Source organism: Bombina bombina, chromosome 2, assembly GCF_027579735.1.
Source record: "Bombina bombina isolate aBomBom1 chromosome 2, aBomBom1.pri, whole genome shotgun sequence".
Classification (NCBI taxonomy): Eukaryota; Metazoa; Chordata; class Amphibia; order Anura; family Bombinatoridae; genus Bombina; species Bombina bombina.
Window position 1 is genome coordinate 234,191,040 of NC_069500.1, and position 25,704 is coordinate 234,216,743.

Genomic DNA, 25,704 nt, shown 5'->3' on the forward strand with positions numbered 1-25,704 from the left:
CATGATCTCAAACTCTCTAATCACCCGAGTCATCGATACAAAAATAGGCGAGGTTATTGACTCCGACCATGCCCCCATAGCACTTTTTCTTGATGTGACTCCCAGGGTTGGTAACAGACGCACTCTGTGCTTCCCAAGATATCTTGTAACATCTCAGGAATTCCAAGCCTATCTAACGCATTGCTGGGATGATTATAAGGCAAATAATATCCAACACATACATACTCCAGAACTTTTCTGGACTGCAGCTAAAGCGGTGCTTTCCGGTGATATTATCACTTATCTGGCTCGGAGAAAGAAACAATGTTTAGAAAAGGTTGTTAACTTAAGAAATAACCTTGCAGAGGCCTATCGCGAGTATTGCTCTACCCCCTCCAACGACTCCTACCGTAAATATGTTGGTATCAAAACAGAATATGATGCGCTTCTGGCGCATCAGGCCTCGCAGGCGCTCCTTCGGACTCGCGGTAAATATTATCGCTATGGGGACAAATCCGGGAAGCTTTTGGCTACCCTAGTGAAGCTCAACAGCTCCTCCAGGCACATTGCTGCTTTAAAATCGGGTGGCAGGGTGCTTAGAGACTCCAATCAAATAGCGGAAGCTTTTGCTTCCTACTACTCTACCCTTTACGCAAGTGAGCTCCCCTCGGGAAATGAAGTGAGAGACAAATTCTGGGAATCTGTTATGCTCCCAAAAATTTCAGAGGAGCAACTGAACAAATTGAATGCTCCGATAGAGAGGGAAGAGGTTGGAGAGAACCATCATGGCCATGTCTTTGGGTAAGGCACCTGGTCCTGACGGATTGCCTATCGAATTTTATCGATTACTCAAGTCACAGGTTACCCTCTCTCTCGTAGATCTATTCTCTATCTATCTTAGAGAGGAGTCGACACCCTCCCCAGAATTTTTATCGGCCTCCATCACTTTGATTCATAAAGAAGGTAAGGACTGCCTGTTGCCTGAGTCTTATAGGCCGATATCCCTGCTAAACGCGGACTATAAGATCCTCACTAAATTGTTAGCTGAGAGACTTAAGTTCATCCTACCCACTATCATTCATGAAGATCAGGCGGGCTTCATGCATGCACGCTCTTCAGTAGTAAATGTACGCAGGGTCCTACAGATAGCTCAATTCTTCTGGTCTGGCTCAAGGAGCCGTGCGGAGACAGATGACTCGGAGGCCTTCCTGCTGTCGCTTGACACAGAGAAGGCCTTTGATCGTGTGGAATGGGACCATCTCCTCTACACCATGTCCCAAGCTAACTTCTCTGGCCCCTTTCTCACTCTTATCAAAAATCTTTATCACTCGCCCACGGCTAATGTGATTTGTGAAACAACGTTTTCTCGCCTGATTTCCAACTGCACAGGGGCACAAGACAGGGGTGTCCCTTGTCGCCCCTGCTCTTCAATATAGCGTTAGAACCCCTGGCCATTAAACTGCGATAGGTCTTTCCGGGTATTGATATAGCAGGAACTCCACAGCATTTGGCACTATACGCTGATTATATGCTTCTCTTTGTGCAGGACCCTCAAAGACACCTGCCTAACATCATGAATGATCTCAAGAATTTCGGCCTATTCTCGGGTTATAGAATAAATGTACAAAAGTCGGAGATCCTTTGGCAAAATAGAAAAACTGCCTCTGAGGTGAATTATCCCTTCACGGTAGCCAAACATAATATTACCTATCTCGGTATCAAGATTTCAGCCAACCCCAATAGATTATATGCTGACAACCTAACCCCTATATGTGCTAAACTACAAGCCCAAATGAACAGTTGGAAATCTCTACCACTGTCATTAACGGGAAGAATTGCCTTACTTAAAATGGTGGTGCTCCCCCGTGTCCTATACCAACTTCTCATGCTCCCCCTGCTCTTGAGCAAATCTGATCTCAAGCTTCTAAACTCTGCAGCACGAGAGTTCATCTGGCAGGGGGAAAAAATCACGGATCTCGAGGGGAAAAACTTAATATGACGTTCCTTAATGGAGGCTTGGCACTCCCCTGATTTTTCGGCTCTACAACTGGGCCACTCTGATCCATCTGGTAGTGGATTGGCAGGTAGGCACCGATCATTTTTGTCGCCCAGATTTGGAGCAGGCAGTGTTAGGGGACGTCTCTCTGGCTTACCTTCCGCATATTGCAAACACGAAGGCCTTGAAGAGCTTGGGTTTCAGCGCTCTATTCAGGGACCCCTTGAAGGCCTGGCACCTCGCCCACAAATATCTAGGCAAAACCTGCCACGCTTCGCCTTATCTCCCTATCAGGAGAAACCCAGATTTTCCGACAGGGTCTGATACCTTGCCTTTCAGGATTTGGGAGGTGAAAGGAATAAAGTCACTCAAGCACCTCTTTGATCCGCTAACAAAAACTTTCATGACATTTGGGGCCTTACAGAGGGAATATGGCTTACCAAGAACTCACTTCTTTGCATTCCTCCAGATACGTCACTATGCTGGGGCACTGGTTGGAGACACGGCAGATTTTTGGGAAGGATCCCCTTTCCGTCTCACTCAGTCACTATACGCCATGGGCAGGTTCTCTCTCTCAGAAATCTATCAAATCCTATTGCAACATCACCTCCCAAAGTTACAACCATCTATACAGGCAGGTTGGGTCAGAGAGGGATTGGGGGAGATCACGTGGGTGGAGATTAAGAATAGTATGGAAAAAAACAGGAAAGCAACCCTATCAGCCATGTTTAGAGAATCACAAGTACGCTTCTTACATAGGGCATATTTCACGCCTAGAGTCATGGCCAAATGGATCCCTACCCACATAAATAAATGCTCTAAATGCGCACTAGATAATCCTAGTCTCCTCCACTATATATGGGACTGCCCTCCGATCAGGCAATATTGGGGTAAAATCCAATTTTGGCTGAAACAAAAACTTCAGATACAGCTTGAAATATGACCTGAAACTATCATATTCCTGTGCTGGGATGACCGGCACAAGCAGCATGATTTGGTACTGAGCTTAATCATGCTTGTGGCTAGAAAACACATATTGACACTGGATAAAAAGGATAGGCCCCTCATTTAAAGGTTTTAAGAACCTTTTACAATCCCAATTATTCATTGAACAAATGGACGTCAGGATAGATGTGCAGAACAGATTGAGTCTATTCTTACGCAAGTGGCGCAGATTAATCCTCACCTTTGAACTGGAAATACAGAGGCTCATTCTCAGACCATTTAAAGACTCTGTGATGTTCATGGAAAGCACTTTAAGGGGTGATTGGGCCCACCTGTTTCAGGAAGATCGTTAATATCTTAGCACTAGGCCCTACAGTATGCCTCACACATATTTTCATTTCATCTTTAACCGCCTGGCTCTTGCCCCTTTCCCCCTCCTACCCTCTTTTTCCCCTTCCCCCCCTCTCCCCCCCCCCCCCCCCCCCCCCCCCCTTCCCTCTCCTTTTTTTTTTTTTTTTTCCCTCTGCCAGGCCCCGACCCCAACTGGCCCCACAGTGGGGCTCCTAGGTGGTTTAGCAATAGTTCAGGTTCTCTTTTAGTTAATGAGTTAGTGTATTTAGGAATGTTTTGGTTTAAAATAATTAAAATGTTTGGGAATAATAGACACGTACAGGGGTAACTCTTATACTCACTCATAGGTCAATAACTGGCAGAATTGTCGATATGTATCAAAGGACAGTACTCTTTGTGATTGTGATCACTCCTGCTAATGTTATTCACTGCAACCTTGCTTACTAATTGTAACCTATACATTGATATTCTGTAACCTCTGTGCGTTTTGTTCTTGTTTTCCCCAATAAAAATTATATATTAAAAAAAAAAAAAAAAAATGCATTCTGAAAAGAGGTGGCCTTCAAGGTCTAAGAAATTAGCATATGAACCTCCTAGGTTTAGCTTTCAACTAAGAATATCAAGAGAACAAAGCAAAATTGGTGATAAAAGTAAATTGGAAAATTGTTTAAAATTACATGCCCTATCTGAATCATGAAAGTTTATTTTGGCCTAGACTGTCCCTGTAAATCGTTAATAACTATTTAATAACTATTGTACCTAGTTAAAATAAATACAAAGTTGCCTGTAAAATAAAAATAAACCCTAAGCTAGATACAATGAAACCATTAGTTATATTGTAGCTATCTTAGGGTTTATTTTACAGGTAAGTATTTAGTTTTAAATAGGAATAATTTATTTAATGATAGTAATATTTTATTTAGATTTATTTAAATTATATTTAAGTTAGTGGGAGGGTAGGGTTAGGGTTAGACTTAGGTTCAGGGGTTAAAAAATTTAATATAGTGGCGACGAAGTTGGGGGAGGCAGATTAGGGGTTAATAAGTGTAGGTAGGTGGCGGCGACATTGGGGCGACAGATTAGGGGTTAATAAATATATTGTAGGTGGCGGCGGTGTCCGGAGTGGCAGATTAGGGGTTAATAATATAATGTAGGTGTTGGCGATGTTGGGGCGGTGGATTAGGGGTTAATAAGTGTAAGATTAGGGTTGTTTAGACTCGAGGTTCATGTTAGGGTGTTAGGTGTAGTGATGTCGTGAATTGTTCGCTGGTGAATAGTTCCCGGCGAACATAGCTTGTTCGCGTTCGCAACGGCAGCTGAACATATGCAATGTTTGATCCGCCCCCTATTCGTCATCATTGAGTAAACTTTGACCCTGTATCTCACAGTCTGCAGACACATGTCAGCCAATCAGCAGCAGACACTCCCTCCCAGACCCTCCCAGCTCCTGGACAGCAGCCATTTTAGATTCTTTCGGAAGCTGCATTGTTAGTGAGAGCGAGGAGGGACAGTGTAGCTGTTCCTGATTTCATAGGGAAATTGATAGCTAGGCTAGTGTATTCAGTGTCCACTACAGTCCTGAAGGACTCATCTGATCTCTGCTGTAAGGACTGCACCCCAAAAAGCCCTTTTTAGGGCTAGAACATTAGTCTTTTTTTTTTTTTTGCCTGTGTAATTTTGACTGTGAAACATCAGTCTGCTAGTGTAATCTAATTGCAGTTGCCTGCCTGCAGTGCCACCACTCATATCTGTTGTAACAGTAGTGTAAATTTAAAAAACAAAAACTTTTTTTGACTGTGAAACATCAGTCTGCTAGTGTAATCTAATTGCAGTTGCCTGCCTACCAGCGTGTGTGCCAAGCCCACTTGGCAACTAGTGCCAACACTCATATCTGTTGTAACAGTAGTGTAAATTTAAAAAAAAAAAACTTTTTTGACTGTGAAACATCAGTCTGCTAGTGTAATCTAATTGCAGTTGCCTATCTGCCAGCGTGTGTGCCAGGCCCACTTGCCAACTAGTGCCACCACTCATATCTGTTGTAACAGTAGTGTAAATTTGCAGTTGCCTGCCTGCCAGCGTGTGTGCCAGGCCCACTTGCCAACTAGTGCCACCACCACTCATATCTGTTGTAACAGTAGTGTAAATTTAAAAATAAAAAACTTTATTGACTGTGAAACATCAGTCTGCTAGAGTAATCTAATTGCAGTTGCCTGCCTGCCAGCTTGTGTGCCAGGCCCACTTGCCAACTAGTGCCACCACTCATATCTGTTGTAACAGTAGTTTAAAAAAAAAATGTGTGTGTTTCAGGGCATGCCAGGGCACAATGTCACACCAGTGCAACTCATATCTTGTGTAGTAACAGTAGTGTACATTTAAAAAAAAAAAAAACACTTTTTTTACTGTGAAATAATAGCAGTCAGTTTCCTTCACATGTGTGCGTTTCAGGGACTGCCAGCAGTTCCAAAATAAATTAAAAAGTATGCTTTACACAGCGTATAAGGGTGATGTCACAGCACAATGGGAATCTGACAGGGGAAGAGGTGAAAGTAATCCTCCTCCCACGACCACGCCAGCAAGGACAGGACGCTTTACAGACGTGTTGTTGATGGAGGACATGCAGAGCTTTTTTTTTTTTTTATAAACAAAGTGTTTTTTTATTTGACATGTTACAACACAACAGAAAACACACAAGAAAAATATTAACAAAATCTAGCATAAAAAACACACAACCATTTTATGTCAAAAACTGCTAAAATATAAAAACACAAACTTGCTATTGTCTTATTACTTTTAAATATCCCAGTAAACCATTTATGCTGTAAACTGTACATAAACATTTTTTTGTGTCCGAAAGAAGAGTTCCATACAAAATGGCAGCTCACTATACACAGATAAGTGTGCTTCACTAAACAATTAGAAGCGGCAATGGAAGACGCAATTAAAAAATTATCAATAAAATAAAAATGTTTTAGAAGGGCATAGAAAAATAATATATAAAAGCAAATAGTATGTAAATACAATTGCTTCTCCAATTTAGTCTTGTAAACCAATATTTAAATGATACAATATTTAAAAGGACCTTAAAATGGCATGTTATATTTCAACAGAACATAGGATTGAACTGGCTCTTCTATATAAATACAATTTTAATCCCAGCAAAGTGGTTAAATATGTAGTTAAAGCCCCATTCAGAAGCAGGATGTCTGTCATGTTCAGAAACGGCAACAGATGATTGGTTAGGTCGTGAAATCTACTGATTGTGGACCGGCTGTGCCCTGCACAGGAGCTGCATATAGAAGTGGGACTTTACCTATGTATTTAACCCTATCGTGAGAGATCAATAATATCAGGTAATAAAATTCAAGGGTCACTACAAAGACATTTAAAAATATGGGCTCGTTTATTGTTTCTCCCACAGTGATTATCATTGGTAGTACATCTGAAAATGTTATGTCTGTTAAAAAGAAAGGTTCTTTTCACAAAATTAGGTTATTTTTATCAGATGCAACTGTCACTATACATTTATACTGCAGAAATAGGTGTCTGCTAGGCCAAGGTAGGGGAGATGCAAGTACAAAGTAAAGACATTGATAAACATAAAAAATAAATAAAACGTTTTCCAGCTAACACTGAAAGTTTAACAACTGTTTAAAATGACCAGTAAAGTCAAAATTACACCTCTATGATTCTGACAGAGCATGCAATATTAAACAACCTTTCAATTTACCTTTAATAATAATCTATAATGTGCCTTATTTTCTTGGTATCCTTTGTTGAAGAGTAAACCTAGGCTCATGAGCAGCAATGCACTACTGGGAAGCTAGCTGGTGATTGGTGTTGGCGCATATAGGTTTTGTTCTAACAGCAAAAGTCAATCTATTTGAAACTCTTATTGCCGTCAATAGATTGATTATGGACTTAACTTTAAGCTATGTGGGCTAATTTTGCCTTAGTTTTCCCCCAATCTCTATATAAGTTGGTGGGAGCTATCAAGTTTTTTCAACAATAAACTCCTTCAGAATAAAATTAACGCATACAAACTATATATATATATATATATATATATATATATATATACATATGTGTTGGTGTGTATATTTATTTTTTATACCCAAACTGGAGGCCAGGGAATTTTTAACATATCTTAATTCTAATTATAAGGGTCTTAAAGGGATAGTCTAGTAAAAACCAAACCTGCACGGTTCACATAGAGCACGCAACTCCAAGCAACCCTCCAATCTACTTCCCTTATCAAACCTTCTTCGTTCTCTTGGCATCTCCACTTGAATGTAAGCCTAGGAGACGGCTCATCCCTGGTTCAGAACCTGGGCAGCGCCTGCCTACCGGTGGCTACATTTAGACACCAATCAGAAAACACCACCCAGGTGCCGAACCAAAAACGGTCCAGCTCCCATACGCACATTCCTGCTTTTTCAAACAAAGATATCAAAAGAACGAAGACAAATCGACAACAGGAGCAAACTAAAAAGTTGCTCAAAATTGCGTGCCCCATCCGAACCACGAAAGTTCAATCTCGACTTGACTGTCCCCTTAAGTTTTACCAATGAGTATAATAAGATGATGATACCATACCTGGATGTATCTTTGGAAGGTTAAAGTGAATGTAAATCTTCATGCCAAAGTGCCCGGTCCTTTTAAAAATCTGACCAAAAACAGGGGCACTCCCATTCGGAGCTTGCAGTTGTGCAAATGGATTGTTTGCGGTTGTTTGTGGTGCATTAAACGGGGAGTTTGGTCTGTCACTGTGAAGCGGGCGTAACCCTTACACTACCTGATCGATACAACATCATACCTGATGTTTTAAAGCACGTTATTCCAAACAATTTAGGAATGTTAGGTGATTTATGCCCTTTATGGATTAAAACCAGACTCTGCATCAACTATGTAATTTTCCATGGGGAGTTTTGCCATGGATCCCCCCTCCGGCATGCCACAGTCCAGGTGTTAGTCCCCTTGAAACAACTTTTCCATCACTATTGTGGCCAGAAAGAGTCCCTGTGGGTTTTAAAATTTGCCTGCCCATTGAAGTCTATGGCGGTTTGCCCGGTTCGCGAACATTTGCGGACGTTCGCATTCGCTGTTCGCGAACACAAAATTTTAGGTTCGCGACATCACTTAGGTGTAGACATAACTTTTATTTCCCCATAGGAATCAATGGTGCTGCGTTAAGAGTTGAACCCTGCTTTTTTGCAGGTGTTAGTTTTTTTTTCAGCCGGCTCTCCTACATTGATTCCTATGGGGAACTCACGCACAAGCACGTTTTACCAGCTCACCGCTACTGTAAGCACTGCTGGTATTGATAGTGAGATGTGGAGCAAAATTTTGCTCTCCGCTCACTTTTCTGCGGCTAACGCCCGGGTTTCTAAAAGCCCGTAATACCAGCGTTGTCTGTAGGTGAGCGGTGAGGGAAAACTGCTCATTAGCACCGCACACCATTACCAACAAAACTCGTAATCTAGGTGAATGTGTTTTCAATATAGTACAGAGTGAATTGAATTTTCAAATGACTCTTTTTGTTAGTTTTTTTATTGTCTCAACTTTTTCTGAATTGGGGTTGTAAAAATCGAACCTGATGCACAGAAAAATCTGAAGTTAGAATATATTGCTAATGTGTTAACGTACTCCCCTAAAGAAGTTAATAGACAAAAAAGTGTGTGGGGGGGGAACGAACACCCTATCACATATTCTCAAGTGCACTGACCTGGAATAAAAATATTAATATTTCCCATTCCAATCTTCTTCACATAGAAGAGTACGCTCCATTTATTCATAAATAAATATTTTTGCATATATCTGATGACGTTTTGGTACAATATATATCTATAACTATATATATATATATATATATATATATATATATATATATTTATATATATATATATATATATATATATATATATATATATATATATATATATATATACAGGGAGTGCAGAATTATTAGGCAAGAAGTTTGGAAGTAGTTTTTAGTTTGTTTTTAGTTATAGCTATTTTAGGGGGATATCTGTGTGTGCAGGTGACTATTACTGAGCATAATTATTAGGCAACTTAACAAAAAACAAATATATACCCATTTCAATTATTTATTTTTACCAGTGAAACCAATATAACATCTCAACATTCACAAATATACATTTCTGACATTCAAAAACAAAACAAAAACAAATCAGTGACCAATATAGCCACCTTTCTTTGCAAGGACACTCAAAAGCCTGCCATCCATGGATTCTGTCAGTGTTTTGATCTGTTCACCATCAACATTGCGTGCAGCAGCAACCACAGCCTCCCAGACACTGTTCAGAGAGGTGTACTGTTTTCCCTCCTTGTAAATCTCACATTTGATGATGGACCACAGGTTCTCAATGGGGTTCAGATCAGGTGAACAAGGAGGCCATGTCATTAGATTTTCTTCTTTTATACCCTTTCTTGCCAGCCACGCTGTGGAGTACTTGGACGCGTGTGATGGAGCATTGTCCTGCATGAAAATTATGTTTTTCTTGAAGGATGCAGATTTCTTCCTGTACCACTGCTTGAAGAAGGTGTCTTCCAGAAAACTGGCAGTAGGACTGGGAGTTGAGCTTGACTCCATCCTCAACCCAAAAAGGCCCCACAAACTCATCTTTGATGATACCAGCCCAAACCAGTACTCCACCTCCACCTTGCTGGCGTCTGAGTCGGACTGGAGCTCTCTGCCCTTTACCAATCCAGCCACGGGCCCATCCATCTGGCCCATCAAGACTCACTCTCATTTCATCAGTCCATAAAACCTTAGAAAAATTAGTCTTGAGATATTTTCTTGGCCCAGTCTTGACGTTTCAGCTTGTGTCGGCGATGTTGGGGCGGTGGATTAGGGGTTAATAAGTGTAAGATTAGGGTTGTTTAGACTCGAGGTTCATGTTAGGGTGTTAGGTGTAGTGATGTCGTGAATTGTTCGCTGGTGAATAGTTCCCAGGCGAACATAGCTTGTTCGCGTTCGCAACGGCAGCTGAACATATGCAATGTTTGATCCGCCCCCTATTCGTCATCATTGAGTAAACTTTGACCCTGTATCTCACAGTCTGCAGACACATGTCAGCCAATCAGCAGCAGACACTCCCTCCCAGACCCTCCCAGCTCCTGGACAGCAGCCATTTTAGATTCTTTCGGAAGCTGCATTGTTAGTGAGAGCGAGGAGGGACAGTGTAGCTGCTCCTGATTTCATAGGGAAATTGATAGCTAGGCTAGTGTATTCAGTGTCCACTACAGTCCTGAAGGACTCATCTGATCTCTGCTGTAAGGACTGCACCCCAAAAAAGCCCTTTTTAGGGCTAGAACATTAGTCTTTTTTTTTTTTTTGCCTGTGTAATTTTGACTGTGAAACATCAGTCTGCTAGTGTAATCTAATTGCAGTTGCCTGCCTGCAGTGCCACCACTCATATCTGTTGTAACAGTAGTGTAAATTTAAAAAACAAAAACTTTTTTTGACTGTGAAACATCAGTCTGCTAGTGTAATCTAATTGCAGTTGCCTGCCTACCAGCGTGTGTGCCAAGCCCACTTGGCAACTAGTGCCAACACTCATATCTGTTGTAACAGTAGTGTAAATTTAAAAAAAAAAAAACTTTTTTGACTGTGAAACATCAGTCTGCTAGTGTAATCTAATTGCAGTTGCCTATCTGCCAGCGTGTGTGCCAGGCCCACTTGCCAACTAGTGCCACCACTCATATCTGTTGTAACAGTAGTGTAAATTTGCAGTTGCCTGCCTGCCAGCGTGTGTGCCAGGCCCACTTGCCAACTAGTGCCACCACCACTCATATCTGTTGTAACAGTAGTGTAAATTTAAAAATAAAAAACTTTTTTGACTGTGAAACATCAGTCTGCTAGAGTAATCTAATTGCAGTTGCCTGCCTGCCAGCTTGTGTGCCAGGCCCACTTGCCAACTAGTGCCACCACTCATATCTGTTGTAACAGTAGTTTAAAAAAAAATGTGTGCGTTTCAGGGCATGCCAGGGCACAATGTCACACCAGTGCAACTCATATCTTGTGTAGTAACAGTAGTGTACATTTAAAAAAAAAAAAACACTTTTTTTTACTGTGAAATAATAGCAGTCAGTTTCCTTCACATGTGTGCGTTTCAGGGACTGCCAGCAGTTCCAAAATAAATTAAAAAAGTATGCTTTACACAGCGTATAAGGGTGATGTCACAGCACAATGGGAATCTGACAGGGGAAGAGGTGAAAGTAATCCTCCTCCCACGACCACGCCAGCAAGGACAGGACGCTTTACAGACGTGTTGTTGATGGAGGACATGCAGAGCTTTTTTTTTTTTTATAAACAAAGTGTTTTTTTATTTGACATGTTACAACACAACAGAAAACACACAAGAAAAATATTAACAAAATCTAGCATAAAAACACACAACCATTTTATGTCAAAAACTGCTAAAATATAAAAACACAAACTTGCTATTGTCTTATTACTTTTAAATATCCCAGTAAACCATTTATGCTGTAAACTGTACATAAACATTTTTTTGTGTCCGAAAGAAGAGTTCCATACAAAATGGCAGCTCACTATACACAGATAAGTGTGCTTCACTAAACAATTAGAAGCGGCAATGGAAGACGCAATTAAAAAATTATCAATAAAATAAAAATGTTTTAGAAGGGCATACAAAAATAAAATATAAAAACACAAACTTGCTATTGTCTTATTACTTTTAAATATCCCAGTAAACCATTTATGCTGTAAACTGTACATAAACATTTTTTTGTGTCCGAAAGAAGAGTTCCATACAAAATGGCAGCTCACTATACACAGATAAGTGTGCTTCACTAAACAATTAGAAGCGGCAATGGAAGACGCAATTAAAAAATTATCAATAAAATAAAAATGTTTTAGAAGGGCATACAAAAATAATATATAAAAGCAAATAGTATGTAAATACAATTGCTTCTCCAATTTAGTCTTCAGTAGAAACCTGTAAACCAATATTTAAATGATACAATATTTAAAAGGACCTTAAAATGGCATGTTATATTTCAACAGAACATAGGATTGAACTGGCTCTTCTATATAAATACAATTTTAATCCCAGCAAAGTGGTTAAATATGTAGTTAAAGCCCCATTCAGAAGCAGGAAGTCTGTCATGTTCAGAAACGGCAACAGATGATTGGTTAGGTCGTGAAATCTACTGATTGTGGACCGGCTGTGCCCTGCACAGGAGCTGCATATAGAAGTGGGACTTTACCTATGTATTTAACCCTATCGTGAGAGATCAATAATATCAGGTAATAAAATTCAAGGGTCACTACAAAGACATTTAAAAATATGGGCTCGTTTATTGTTTCTCCCACAGTGATTATCATTGGTAGTACATCTGAAAATGTTATGTCTGTTAAAAAGAAAGGTTCTTTTCACAAAATTAGGTTATTTTTATCAGATGCAACTGTCACTATACATTTATACTGCAGAAATAGGTGTCTGCTAGGCCAAGGTAGGGGAGATGCAAGTACAAAGTAAAGACATTGATAAACATAAAAAATAAATAAAACGTTTTCCAGCTAACACTGAAAGTTTAACAACTGTTTAAAATGACCAGTAAAGTCAAAATTACACCTCTATGATTCTGACAGAGCATGCAATATTAAACAACCTTTCAATTTACCTTTAATAATAATCTATAATGTGCCTTATTTTCTTGGTATCCTTTGTTGAAGAGTAAACCTAGGCTCATGAGCAGCAATGCACTACTGGGAAGCTAGCTGGTGATTGGTGTTGGCGCATATAGGTTTTGTTCTAACAGCAAAAGTCAATCTATTTGAAACTCTTATTGCCGTCAATAGATTGATTATGGACTTAACTTTAAGCTATGTGGGCTAATTTTGCCTTAGTTTTCCCCCAATCTCTATATAAGTTGGTGGGAGCTATCAAGTTTTTTCAACAATAAACTCCTTCAGAATAAAATTAACGCATACAAACTATATATATATATATATATATATATATATATATATATATATATATATATATATAGATATGTGTTGGTGTGTATATTTATTTTTTATACCCAAACTGGAGGCCAGGGAATTTTTAACATATCTTAATTCTAATTATAAGGGTCTTAAAGGGATAGTCTAGTAAAAACCAAACCTGCACGGTTCACATAGAGCACGCAACTCCAAGCAACCCTCCAATCTACTTCCCTTATCAAACCTTCTTCGTACTCTTGGCATCTCCACTTGAATGTAAGCCTAGGAGACGGCTCATCCCTGGTTCAGAACCTGGGCAGCGCCTGCCTACCGGTGGCTACATTTAGACACCAATCAGAAAACACCACCCAGGTGCCAAACCAAAAACGGTCCAGCTCCCATACGCACATTCCTGCTTTTTCAAACAAAGATATCAAAAGAACGAAGACAAATCGACAACAGGAGCAAACTAAAAAGTTGCTCAAAATTGCGTGCCCCATCCGAACCACGAAAGTTCAATCTCGACTTGACTGTCCCCTTAAGTTTTACCAATGAGTATAATAAGATGATGATACCATACCTGGATGTATCTTTGGAAGGTTAAAGTGAATGTAAATCTTCATGCCAAAGTGCCCGGTCCTTTTAAAAATCTGACCAAAAACAGGGGCACTCCCATTCGGAGCTTGCAGTTGTGCAAATGGATTGTTTGCGGTTGTTTGTGGTGCATTAAACGGGGAGTTTGGTCTGTCACTGTGAAGCGGGCGTAACCCTTACACTACCTGATCGATACAACATCATACCTGATGTTTTAAAGCACGTTATTCCAAACAATTTAGGAATGTTAGGTGATTTATGCCCTTTATGGATTAAAACCAGACTCTGCATCAACTATGTAATTTTCCATGGGAGTTTTGCCATGGATCCCCCTCCGGCATGCCACAGTCCAGGTGTTAGTCCCCTTGAAACAACTTTTCCATCACTATTGTGGCCAGAAAGAGTCCTTGTGGGTTTTAAAATTTGCCTGCCCATTGAAGTCTATGGCGGTTTGCCCGGTTCGCGAACATTTGCGGACGTTCGCGTTCGCTGTTCGCGAACACAAAATTTTAGGTTCGCGACATCACTTAGGTGTAGACATAACTTTTATTTCCCCATAGGAATCAATGGTGCTGCGTTAAGAGTTGAACCCTGCTTTTTTGCAGGTGTTAGTTTTTTTTTCAGCCGGCTCTCCTACATTGATTCCTATGGGGAACTCACGCACAAGCACGTTTTACCAGCTCACCGCTACTGTAAGCACTGCTGGTATTGATAGTGAGATGTGGAGCAAAATTTTGCTCTCCGCTCACTTTTCTGCGGCTAACGCCGGGTTTCTAAAAGCCCGTAATACCAGCGTTGTCTGTAGGTGAGCGGTGAGGGAAAACTGCTCATTAGCACCGCACACCATTACCAACAAAACTCGTAATCTAGGTGAATGTGTTTTCAATATAGTACAGAGTGAATTGAATTTTCAAATGACTCTTTTTGTTAGTTTTTTTATTGTCTCAACTTTTTCTGAATTGGGGTTGTAAAAATCGAACCTGATGCACAGAAAAATCTGAAGTTAGAATATATTGCTAATGTGTTAACGTACTCCCCTAAAGAAGTTAATAGACAAAAAAGTGTGTGGGGGGGGAACGAACACCCTATCACATATTCTCAAGTGCACTGACCTGGAATAAAAATATTAATATTTCCCATTCCAATCTTCTTCACATAGAAGAGTACGCTCCATTTATTCATAAATAAATATTTTTGCATATATCTGATGACGTTTTGGTACAATATATATCTATAACTATATATATATATATATATATATATATATATATATATATATTTATATATATTTATAGATATATATTTATAAATATATATATATATATATATATATATATATACAGGGAGTGCAGAATTATTAGGCAAGAAGTTTGGAAGTAGTTTTTAGTTTGTTTTTAGTTATAGCTATTTTAGGGGGATATCTGTGTGTGCAGGTGACTATTACTGAGCATAATTATTAGGCAACTTAACAAAAAACAAATATATACCCATTTCAATTATTTATTTTTACCAGTGAAACCAATATAACATCTCAACATTCACAAATATACATTTCTGACATTCAAAAACAAAACAAAAACAAATCAGTGACCAATATAGCCACCTTTCTTTGCAAGGACACTCAAAAGCCTGCCATCCATGGATTCTGTCAGTGTTTTGATCTGTTCACCATCAACATTGCGTGCAGCAGCAACCACAGCCTCCCAGACACTGTTCAGAGAGGTGTACTGTTTTCCCTCCTTGTAAATCTCACATTTGATGATGGACCACAGGTTCTCAATGGGGTTCAGATCAGGTGAACAAGGAGGCCATGTCATTAGATTTTCTTCTTTTATACCCTTTCTTGCCAGCCACGCTGTGGAGTACTTGGACGCGTGTGATGGAGCATTGTCCTGCATGAAAATTATGTTTTTCTTGAAGGATGCAGATTTCTTCCTGTACCACTGCTTGAAGAAGGTGTCTTCCAGAAACTGGCAGTAGGACTGGGAGTTGAGCTTGACTCCATCCTCAACCCAAAAAGGCCCCACAAACTCATCTTTGATGATACCAGCCCAAACCAGTACTCCACCTCCACCTTGCTGGCGTCTGAGTCGGACTGGAGCTCTCTGCCCTTTACCAATCCAGCCACGGGCCCATCCATCTGGCCCATCAAGACTCACTCTCATTTCATCAGTCCATAAAACCTTAGAAAAATTAGTCTTGAGATATTTCTTGGCCCAGTCTTGACGTTTCAGCTTGTGTCGGCGATGTTGGGGCGGTGGATTAGGGGTTAATAAGTGTAAGATTAGGGTTGTTTAGACTCGAGGTTCATGTTAGGGTGTTAGGTGTAGTGATGTTGTGAATTGTTCGCTGGTGAATAGTTCCCAGCGAACATAGCTTGTTCGCGTTCGCAACGGCAGATGAACATATGCAATGTTTGATCCGCCCCCTATTCGTCATCATTGAGTAAACTTTGACCCTGTATCTCACAGTCTGCAGACACATTTCAGCCAATCAGCAGCAGACACTCCCTCCCAGACCCTCCCAGCTCCTGGACAGCAGCCATTTTAGATTCTTTCGGAAGCTGCATTGTTAGTGAGAGCGAGGAGGGACAGTGTAGCTGCTCCTGATTTCATAGGGAAATTGATAGCTAGGCTAGTGTATTCAGTGTCCACTACAGTCCTGAAGGACTCATCTGATCTCTGCTGTAAGGACTGCACCCCAAAAAGCCCTTTTTAGGGCTAGAACATTAGTCTTTTTTTTTTTTTTTGCCTGTGTAATTTTGACTGTGAAACATCAGTCTGCTAGTGTAATCTAATTGCAGTTGCCTGCCTGCAGTGCCACCACTCATATCTGTTGTAACAGTAGTGTAAATTTAAAAAACAAAAACTTTTTTTGACTGTGAAACATCAGTCTGCTAGTGTAATCTAATTGCAGTTGCCTGCCTACCAGCGTGTGTGCCAAGCCCACTTGGCAACTAGTGCCAACACTCATATCTGTTGTAACAGTAGTGTAAATTTAAAAAAAAAAAAAACTTTTTTGACTGTGAAACATCAGTCTGCTAGTGTAATCTAATTGCAGTTGCCTATCTGCCAGCGTGTGTGCCAGGCCCACTTGCCAACTAGTGCCACCACTCATATCTGTTGTAACAGTAGTGTAAATTTGCAGTTGCCTGCCTGCCAGCGTGTGTGCCAGGCCCACTTGCCAACTAGTGCCACCACCACTCATATCTGTTGTAACAGTAGTGTAAATTTAAAAATAAAAAACTTTTTTGACTGTGAAACATCAGTCTGCTAGAGTAATCTAATTGCAGTTGCCTGCCTGCCAGCTTGTGTGCCAGGCCCACTTGCCAACTAGTGCCACCACTCATATCTGTTGTAACAGTAGTTTAAAAAAAAATGTGTGCGTTTCAGGGCATGCCAGGGCACAATGTCACACCAGTGCAACTCATATCTTGTGTAGTAACAGTAGTGTACATTTAAAAAAAAAAAAACACTTTTTTTTACTGTGAAATAATAGCAGTCAGTTTCCTTCACATGTGTGCGTTTCAGGGACTGCCAGCAGTTCCAAAATAAATTAAAAAGTATGCTTTACACAGCGTATAAGGGTGATGTCACAGCACAATGGGAATCTGACAGGGGAAGAGGTGAAAGTAATCCTCCTCCCACGACCACGCCAGCAAGGACAGGACGCTTTACAGACGTGTTGTTGATGGAGGACATGCAGAGCTTTTTTTTTTTTTATAAACAAAGTGTTTTTTTATTTGACATGTTACAACACAACAGAAAACACACAAGAAAAATATTAACAAAATCTAGCATAAAAACACACAACCATTTTATGTCAAAAACTGCTAAAATATAAAAACACAAACTTGCTATTGTCTTATTACTTTTAAATATCCCAGTAAACCATTTATGCTGTAAACTGTACATAAACATTTTTTTGTGTCCGAAAGAAGAGTTCCATACAAAATGGCAGCTCACTATACACAGATAAGTGTGCTTCACTAAACAATTAGAAGCGGCAATGGAAGACGCAATTAAAAAATTATCAATAAAATAAAAATGTTTTAGAAGGGCATACAAAAATAAAATATAAAAACACAAACTTGCTATTGTCTTATTACTTTTAAATATCCCAGTAAACCATTTATGCTGTAAACTGTACATAAACATTTTTTTGTGTCCGAAAGAAGAGTTCCATACAAAATGGCAGCTCACTATACACAGATAAGTGTGCTTCACTAAACAATTAGAAGCGGCAATGGAAGACGCAATTAAAAAATTATCAATAAAATAAAAATGTTTTAGAAGGGCATACAAAAATAATATATAAAAGCAAATAGTATGTAAATACAATTGCTTCTCCAATTTAGTCTTCAGTAGAAACCTGTAAACCAATATTTAAATGATACAATATTTAAAAGGACCTTAAAATGGCATGTTATATTTCAACAGAACATAGGATTGAACTGGCTCTTCTATATAAATACAATTTTAATCCCAGCAAAGTGGTTAAATATGTAGTTAAAGCCCCATTCAGAAGCAGGAAGTCTGTCATGTTCAGAAACGGCAACAGATGATTGGTTAGGTCGTGAAATCTACTGATTGTGGACCGGCTGTGCCCTGCACAGGAGCTGCATATAGAAGTGGGACTTTACCTATGTATTTAACCCTATCGTGAGAGATCAATAATATCAGGTAATAAAATTCAAGGGTCACTACAAAGACATTTAAAAATATGGGCTCGTTTATTGTTTCTCCCACAGTGATTATCATTGGTAGTACATCTGAAAATGTTATGTCTGTTAAAAAGAAAGGTTCTTTTCACAAAATTAGGTTATTTTTATCAGATGCAACTGTCACTATACATTTATACTGCAGAAATAGGTGTCTGCTAGGCCAAGGTAGGGGAGATGCAAGTACAAAGTAAAGACATTGATAAACATAAAAAATAAATAAAACGTTTTCCAGCTAACACTGAAAGTTTAACAACTGTTTAAAATGACCAGTAAAGTCAAAATTACACCTCTATGATTCTGACAGAGCATGCAATATTAAACAACCTTTCAATTTACCTTTAATAATAATCTATAATGTGCCTTATTTTCTTGGTATCCTTTGTTGAAGAGTAAACCTAGGCTCATGAGCAGCAATGCACTACTGGGAAGCTAGCTGGTGATTGGTGTTGGCGCATATAGGTTTTGTTCTAACAGCAAAAGTCAATCTATTTGAAACTCTTATTGCCGTCAATAGATTGATTATGGACTTAACTTTAAGCTATGTGGGCTAATTTTGCCTTAGTTTTCCCCCCAATCTCTATATAAGTTGGTGGGAGCTATCAAGTTTTTTCAACAATAAACTCCTTCAGAATAAAATTAACGCATACAAACTATATATATATATATATATATATATATATATATATATATATATACATATGTGTTGGTGTGTATATTTATTTTTTATACCCAAAATGGAGGCCAGGGAATTTTTAACATATCTTAATTCTAATTATAAGGGTCTTAAAGGGATAGTCTAGTAAAAACCAAACCTGCACGGTTCACATAGAGCACGCAACTCCAAGCAACCCTCCAATCTACTTCCCTTATCAAACCTTCTTCGTACTCTTGGCATCTCCACTTGAATGTAAGCCTAGGAGACGGCTCATCCCTGGTTCAGAACCTGGGCAGCGCCTGCCTACCGGTGGCTACATTTAGACACCAATCAGAAAACACCACCCAGGTGCCAAACCAAAAACGGTCCAGCTCCCATACGCACATTCCTGCTTTTTCAAACAAAGATATCAAAAGAACGAAGACAAATCGACAACAGGAGCAAACTAAAAAGTTGCTCAAAATTGCGTGCCCCATCCGAACCACGAAAGTTCAATCTCGACTTGACTGTCCCCTTAAGTTTTACCAATGAGTATAATAAGATGATGATACCATACCTGGATGTATCTTTGGAAGGTTAAAGTGAATGTAAATCTTCATGCCAAAGTGCCCGGTCCTTTTAAAAATCTGACCAAAAACAGGGGCACTCCCATTCGGAGCTTGCAGTTGTGCAAATGGATTGTTTGCGGTTGTTTGTGGTGCATTAAATGGGGAGTTTGGTCTGTCACTGTGAAGCGGGCGTAACCCTTACACTACCTGATCGATACAACATCATACCTGATGTTTTAAAGCACGTTATTCCAAACAATTTAGGAATGTTAGGTGATTTATGCCCTTTATGGATTAAAACCAGACTCTGCATCAACTATGTAATTTTCCATGGGAGTTTTGCCATGGATCCCCCTCCGGCATGCCACAGTCCAGGTGTTAGTCCCCTTGAAACAACTTTTCCATCACTATTGTGGCCAGAAAGAGTCCCTGTGGGTTTTAAAATTTGCCTGCCCATTGAAGTCTATGGCGGTTTGCCCGGTTCGCGAACATTTGCGGACGTTCGCGTTCGCTGTTCGCGAACACAAAATTTTAGGTTCGCGACATCACTTAGGTGTAGACATAACTTTTATTTCCCCATAGGAATCAATGGTGCTGCGTTAAGAGTTGAACCCTGCTTTTTTGCAGGTGTTAGTTTTTTTTTCAGCCGGCTCTCCTACATTGATTCCTATGGGGAACTCACGCACAAGCACGTTTTACCAGCTCACCGCTACTGTAAGCACTGCTGGTATTGATAGTGAGATGTGGAGCAAAATTTTGCTCTCCGCTCACTTTTCTGCGGCTAACGCCGGGTTTCTAAAAGCCCGTAATACCAGCGTTGTCTGTAGGTGAGCGGTGAGGGAAAACTGCTCATTAGCACCGCACACCATTACCAACAAAACTCGTAATCTAGGTGAATGTGTTTTCAATATAGTACAGAGTGAATTGAATTTTCAAATGACTCTTTTTGTTAGTTTTTTTATTGTCTCAACTTTTTCTGAATTGGGGTTGTAAAAATCGAACCTGATGCACAGAAAAATCTGAAGTTAGAATATATTGCTAATGTGTTAACGTACTCCCCTAAAGAAGTTAATAGACAAAAAAGTGTGTGGGGGGGGAACGAACACCCTATCACATATTCTCAAGTGCACTGACCTGGAATAAAAATATTAATATTTCCCATTCCAATCTTCTTCACATAGAAGAGTACGCTCCATTTATTCATAAATAAATATTTTTGCATATATCTGATGACGTTTTGGTACAATATATATCTATAACTATATATATATATATATATATATATATATTTATATATATTTATAGATATATATTTATATATATATATATATATATATATATATATATATATATATATATACAGGGAGTGCAGAATTATTAGGCAAGAAGTTTGGAAGTAGTTTTTAGTTTGTTTTTAGTTATAGCTATTTTAGGGGGATATCTGTGTGTGCAGGTGACTATTACTGAGCATAATTATTAGGCAACTTAACAAAAAACAAATATATACCCATTTCAATTATTTATTTTTACCAGTGAAACCAATATAACATCTCAACATTCACAAATATACATTTCTGACATTCAAAAACAAAACAAAAACAAATCAGTGACCAATATAGCCACCTTTCTTTGCAAGGACACTCAAAAGCCTGCCATCCATGGATTCTGTCAGTGTTTTGATCTGTTCACCATCAACATTGCGTGCAGCAGCAACCACAGCCTCCCAGACACTGTTCAGAGAGGTGTACTGTTTTCCCTCCTTGTAAATCTCACATTTGATGATGGACCACAGGTTCTCAATGGGGTTCAGATCAGGTGAACAAGGAGGCCATGTCATTAGATTTTCTTCTTTTATACCCTTTCTTGCCAGCCACGCTGTGGAGTACTTGGACGCGTGTGATGGAGCATTGTCCTGCATGAAAATTATGTTTTTCTTGAAGGATGCAGATTTCTTCCTGTACCACTGCTTGAAGAAGGTGTCTTCCAGAAACTGGCAGTAGGACTGGGAGTTGAGCTTGACTCCATCCTCAACCCAAAAAGGCCCCACAAACTCATCTTTGATGATACCAGCCCAAACCAGTACTCCACCTCCACCTTGCTGGCGTCTGAGTCGGACTGGAGCTCTCTGCCCTTTACCAATCCAGCCATGGGCCCATCCATCTGGCCCATCAAGACTCACTCTCATTTCATCAGTCCATAAAACCTTAGAAAAATTAGTCTTGAGATATTTCTTGGCCCAGTCTTGACGTTTCAGCTTGTGTCGGCGATGTTGGGGCGGTGGATTAGGGGTTAATAAGTGTAAGATTAGGGTTGTTTAGACTCGAGGTTCATGTTAGGGTGTTAGGTGTAGTGATGTCGTGAATTGTTCGCTGGTGAATAGTTCCCAGCGAACATAGCTTGTTCGCGTTCGCAACGGCAGATGAACATATGCAATGTTTGATCCGCCCCCTATTCGTCATCATTGAGTAAACTTTGACCCTGTATCTCACAGTCTGCAGACACATTTCAGCCAATCAGCAGCAGACACTCCCTCCCAGACCCTCCCAGCTCCTGGACAGCAGCCATTTTAGATTCTTTCGGAAGCTGCATTGTTAGTGAGAGCGAGGAGGGACAGTGTAGCTGCTCCTGATTTCATAGGGAAATTGATAGCTAGGCTAGTGTATTCAGTGTCCACTACAGTCCTGAAGGACTCATCTGATCTCTGCTGTAAGGACTGCACCCCAAAAAGCCCTTTTTAGGGCTAGAACATTAGTCTTTTTTTTTTTTTTGCCTGTGTAATTTTGACTGTGAAACATCAGTCTGCTAGTGTAATCTAATTGCAGTTGCCTGCCTGCAGTGCCACCACTCATATCTGTTGTAACAGTAGTGTAAATTTAAAAAACAAAAACTTTTTTTGACTGTGAAACATCAGTCTGCTAGTGTAATCTAATTGCAGTTGCCTGCCTACCAGCGTGTGTGCCAAGCCCACTTGGCAACTAGTGCCAACACTCATATCTGTTGTAACAGTAGTGTAAATTTAAAAAAAAAAAAACTTTTTTGACTGTGAAACATCAGTCTGCTAGTGTAATCTAATTGCAGTTGCCTATCTGCCAGCGTGTGTGCCAGGCCCACTTGCCAACTAGTGCCACCACTCATATCTGTTGTAACAGTAGTGTAAATTTGCAGTTGCCTGACTGCCAGCGTGTGTGCCAGGCCCACTTGCCAACTAGTGCCACCACCACTCATATCTGTTGTAACAGTAGTGTAAATTTAAAAATAAAAAACTTTTTTGACTGTGAAACATCAGTCTGCTAGAGTAATCTAATTGCAGTTGCCTGCCTGCCAGCGTGTGTGCCAGGCCCACTTGCCAACTAGTGCCACCACTCATATCTGTTGTAACAGTAGTTTAAAAAAAAAACGTGTGCGTTTCAGGGCATGCCAGGGCACATTGTCACACCAGTGCAACTCATATCTTGTGTAGTAACAGTAGTGTACATTTAAAAAAAAAAAAAAAACACTTTTTTTACTGTGAAATAATAGCAGTCAGTTTCCTTCACATGTGTGCGTTTCAGGGACTGCCAGCAGTTCCAAAATAAATTAAAAAGTATGCTTTACACAGCGTATAAGGGTGATGTCACAGCACAATGGGAATCTGACAGGGGAAGAGGTGAAAGTAATCCTTCTCCCACGACCACGCCAGCAAGGACAGGACGCTTTACAGACGTGTTGTTGATGGAGGACATGCAGAGCTTTTTTTTTTTTTTATAAACAAAGTGTTTTTTTATTTGACATGTTACAACACAACAGAAAACACACAAGAAAAATATTAACAAAATCTAGCATAAAAACACACAACCATTTTATGTCAAAAACTGCTAAAATATAAAAACACAAACTTGCTATTGTCTTATTACTTTTAAATATCCCAGTAAACCATTTATGCTGTAAACTGTACATAAACATTTTTTTGTGTCCGAAAGAAGAGTTCCATACAAAATGGCAGCTCACTATACACAGATAAGTGTGCTTCACTAAACAATTAGAAGCGGCAATGGAAGACGCAATTAAAAAGTTATCAATAAAATAAAAATGTTTTAGAAGGGCATACAAAAATAATATATAAAAGCAAATAGTATGTAAATACAATTGCTTCTCCAATTTAGTCTTCAGTAGAAACCTGTAAACCAATATTTAAATGATACAATATTTAAAAGGACATTAAAATGGCATGTTATATTTCAACAGAACATAGGATTGAACTGGTTCTTCTATATAAATACAATTTTAATCCCAGCAAAGTGGTTAAATATGTAGTTAAAGCCCCATTCAGAAGCAGGAAGTCTGTCATGTTCAGAAACGGCAACAGATGATTGGTTAGGTCGTGAAATCTACTGATTGTGGACCGGCTGTGCCCTGCACAGGAGCTGCATATAGAAGTGGGACTTTACCTATGCATTTAACCCTATCGTGAGAGATCAATAATATCAGGTAATAAAATTCAAGGGTCACTACAAAGACATTTAAAAATATGGGCTCGTTTATTGTTTCTCCCACAGTGATTATCATTGGTAGTACATCTGAAAATGTTATGTCTGTTAAAAAGAAAGGTTCTTTTCACAAAATTAGGTTATTTTTATCAGATGCAACTGTCACTATACATTTATACTGCAGAAATAGGTGTCTGCTAGGCCAAGGTAGGGGAGATGCAAGTACAAAGTAAAGACATTGATAAACATAAAAAATAAATAAAACGTTTTCCAGCTAACACTGAAAGTTTAACAACTGTTTAAAATGACCAGTAAAGTCAAAATTACACCTCTATGATTCTGACAGAGCATGCAATATTAAACAACCTTTCAATTTACCTTTAATAATAATCTATAATGTGCCTTATTTTCTTGGTATCCTTTGTTGAAGAGTAAACCTAGGCTCATGAGCAGCAATGCACTACTGGGAAGCTAGCTGGTGATTGGTGTTGGCGCATATAGGTTTTGTTCTAACAGCAAAAGTCAATCTATTTGAAACTCTTATTGCCGTCAATAGATTGATTATGGACTTAACTTTAAGCTATGTGGGCTAATTTTGCCTTAGTTTTCCCCCAATCTCTATATAAGTTGGTGGGAGCTATCAAGTTTTTTCAACAATAAACTCCTTCAGAATAAAATTAACGCATACAAACTATATATATATATATATATATATATATATATATATATATATATACATATGTGTTGGTGTGTATATTTATTTTTTATACCCAAACTGGAGGCCAGGGAATTTTTAACATATCTTAATTCTAATTATAAGGGTCTTAAAGGGATAGTCTAGTCAAAACCAAACCTGCACGGTTCACATAGAGCACGCAACTCCAAGCAACCCTCCAATCTACTTCCCTTATCAAACCTTCTTCGTTCTCTTGGCATCTCCACTTGAATGTAAGCCTAGGAGACGGCTCATCCCTGGTTCAGAACCTGGGTAGCGCCTGCCTACCGGTGGCTACATTTAGACACCAATCAGAAAACACCACCCAGGTGCCAAACCAAAAACGGTCCAGCTCCCATACGCACATTCCTGCTTTTTCAAACAAAGATATCAAAAGAACGAAGACAAATTGTCAGGCACAACTAAGAAAGAAAAAAATGTGTGCAGCTTAGTTATTTGGACCACAACTGCTGGGAATGAAAAAAACAATAAAAATTGTATGGTTGTTTGCAACAGAGTGATAAGGTAAAACAAACATTAGGAGTTAGGCAGCTATGTAAAACCTTATTCCTTATTGCAATGTTTTAATATACAGGCAGTAATTGAGCATATTCCCTATGGCTGCCACATGTGTCTGGGTAGTCACTGTGAGAAAGTAAATGCAGCAGGGATATGCTCAGATAAACCTGAGATTTTACCATTAATGAAGGAAAAAATAAATAAGCAAGGAAAAAATGGTACTATGATCATAGAAAAAAAATA